Here is a 3,160-nt window from a genome sequence, read left to right as displayed (position 1 = left end):
TGCAATGTGATAAGAGATGAGAGGAATACTTTGCTTTTACCATATACAATATAAGCATTTCCATTTTCAAACTTGAGCTATAGAAGATCAAATAGTAAATACAGCTTTATGGTTGGCCATGGTTAGCATTTAAAAATGATAGCTTGTTTCAAACAAAAGTTATTTTTCTTTTAAATTAAGTGTATATGGGTGTGTCTATGTTTGTGTATTTTTATGTGACTGCATGTTCATAAGGAAGCAAGAGGCATTGGATTCCCTGAATTAGGAGTAGAGACACACAACATTCTTGCAGAGAACCAAACTCTACTCCTTTGCAAGAGAGAAGTACTTACTTTAAACTGCTGAGACTCCAGCCTCATAAGTGGTATTTCTTCTTTAGTGTTACATACCTAAAAATGGCCATACAGGGAATGAAATATAATTTAACAGTGTTATACTAATCTTACTACCTATAAAGATTTGTTTTATACAGGTTCTCACTACATAGTCCAGGCTGGCCTTGAACTTAATGGGATCCTGCTATCTCTGCCTCTCGAGTGCTGGAATTACAGGCACATACTACCACGAGATCTAAAATTCAATAACAACAAATACCAATGGACAAGTGTCAACCCCCAAATCTACAGAAGTATTTTTTCATTTGTAAGTTTAATTTATGTTCTCTGGTGGAAAAATCATCTTTCTTGATTTGTTTTTATATCCATACTAGGAATCTGTAACTTTTCTTCTAAAAATTAAACATTAATCTTTTATAAGCTATATTCTCTGATTTTCTTGTCAGCCTGCTCTAAGGACAGCTACCCATTCAACATGCTTGCTTGCTGTTCAGCTCATACCAAATAGTCGTCTAACCCAAATATCAGTGCAGGCAACTAAGCTGATAATTTTGAGGAAAGTATATTGAACATCCAAGACAACAAGGTGATTGAAAAGATGATCACATATTCTGAGCACCCCAGTCTGGTGTGAATGGAGATCAGCTGATAACTGGGTATGTAGGCATCATGGGGCCCAAGCAATTGTTTCTTCCAGCCACTGCCACAAATACAACAGGAATGTCATCTTATTAATATTCTGCTTTAATCCTCAAGGTTTCATCAGGTTCTCTGTGGGCAATTGTTACTCAAGGTTTACCTGGGGTCCCAAAATTTCTGCAAACCTCATTGTATTTTTCACAGTGACCAAGATAAGAAGTTGAACTCATCAGTACTATGACTATACAATGACTTATTTCAGAAGCAACTCTCTCTGCAACCCACTCAAAGTTTATCTTTATCATCTGGAGTCCCTCCAGTATCACTGCTTTGAGGTCATGATAAGACTGACTGTCATTCTACTGTCTCAGTTCTGATAAGTAGAATCTCAAGGAATCATTATCAATAGGTTCTACAAGAACAATCTCTTTGTTAGTAGTTACATCAACACCAAATTTAATCTTCATATCAGCCAGTGTACAGTTCTGGGGCAGTTAGGAGTTCTCCAATATTTCAAAAGTACTGGACAACATGACTCATACTCCGAGACCACTGTGGATCATTGCTGGCATCTTCCTTAAAAGAGTGTCTCTATTTTCAGTGAGTAAAACTTGCATTCTTCCTTTCCAGAAGGATTTCTTTTAAGAACCAGTTGAATTCTTTGGCACACCCGTTCAATTGGAATCATTTCACACTAGGGTGCAATGAAAGCTGGCTCTCCACACTTCCTAGTGAAAACAGTTTTGATACATGCTCCTTGTAACAACTGAAAGTTACAGCTGGTAGGTTTATTGGAGTTGGCAGCTTTGCCTTCCAGGTGGTTCTTTCTACATGCATTTCCTGCAATAATTCTCTCCTGGGACTGCAAGAGGATTCTTCTTGGATAATCTAATGATTCATGTACTTCTTTTGTCTTGCCCTCAGAGTTGTTTACTGATGGTCCATAACTCATCTATAGTGTTGTCCCGAGTGGGCAGAGAGTGAAAATACAGCAGGAAAGAAAGGCTGCAACTCTTGAATACAGAAGCTGTTGAATTTAAGAGTGCTAATCTCTCAGTTCATCTTATTCTATGTGATGTTAGGTTCCTAGTCAGAAAATACTTACCTATGGTGAAAGTTCAGGTGACTAATTTTTCTTCTGGAAAATGACCTTGATTCACTTGGAGTTGAGTTTTATGAAGAGTGAGAGATAAAGATCTAGTTTCACTGTTCTTCATGTTAGGTATCCAGTCTTGCCAGCACTAATTGTTAAAGATGCTATCTGTTCTCCAATGTGTCTTTTTAGAAAATCTGGCTGCTATAGGATGTGGGCTTCCATATGAGTCCTTAATTCTATTCCGTTGATCAATGTATCTGTTTTATTTTCAGTACCATGTGTTTTTATTGCTTATTATAATTAGAAATCAGAGATGCTAATAAGTCAAGCAATTTTTTTAATGTGGGATTGTTTTGACTATCTAGAGTTATTTGTGATGTAGTTCTGTCTCTTTTGTGAATCCTAGTTTTAATTTTTGTGTTTCACTTCTAACTCAAGGGGAAGGTGGGAAATTGGGAAGGGACATTAAATGTGACATGTTTCACTAGACAGATGATATAGGTAGAACAAAAGTATAGCAAAAGAATATTAGATGTGGAAAAATGTAAGCAAGGAGGGACATTGGAAGATGGGAGTGGTAGGTCAGGTGATGAGAAATAGGGTTAACCTGAATAATGGATATACAAGAAAGCCATATGGCAACCTACTAATAAATATAACTATAAAAGACAATAGAACAAATGTGATGTAAAAAATAAATGGGGAGTAGTCATACAGAGGATTATAGCTAGGTCATGTGGATCAGGGGATGGGGGAACAAAATGGGTAAGTGTGTTACCAAAGAATAAGGATGTATGAAAACACACTATGGAAAACCACTAGCTAGTAAACTAATTTCATCGGGTTTTTTTGTTTGTTTTTTGTTTTGTTTTTTAAAGAGAATCAAAATACATGTACCCTGCATGGTTGAAAAGAATTGCTTCCAGAAGACACAGTGATTAAAGAAAAACCACAGCAGCACGCATGAGATGCAAGTTGTTACAACAGAGTTCAGGATTCAGAAAATTAAATTTTTCTAAATTTTATTTATAATGTGCTATATTTATGGTGTTTCAAGACATTGTCCCAATTCTAGATGAAACAGCAATAT

General features: G+C 36.2%; 1 pseudogene; it reads right to left on the bottom strand.

Moving 5' to 3' along the window:
• Positions 1-749: 749 nt before the first annotated feature.
• Positions 750-1,926, bottom strand: LOC102919153 (bifunctional phosphoribosylaminoimidazole carboxylase/phosphoribosylaminoimidazole succinocarboxamide synthetase pseudogene; annotated as a pseudogene).
• Between the last annotated feature and the right edge of the window lie 1,234 nt (positions 1,927-3,160).

The sequence above is a fragment of the Peromyscus maniculatus genome, chromosome 3 (genome assembly GCF_049852395.1).
Source record: "Peromyscus maniculatus bairdii isolate BWxNUB_F1_BW_parent chromosome 3, HU_Pman_BW_mat_3.1, whole genome shotgun sequence".
Lineage (NCBI taxonomy): Eukaryota > Metazoa > Chordata > Mammalia > Rodentia > Cricetidae > Peromyscus > Peromyscus maniculatus.
This window is presented reverse-complemented; position numbering and strand designations above follow the sequence as displayed.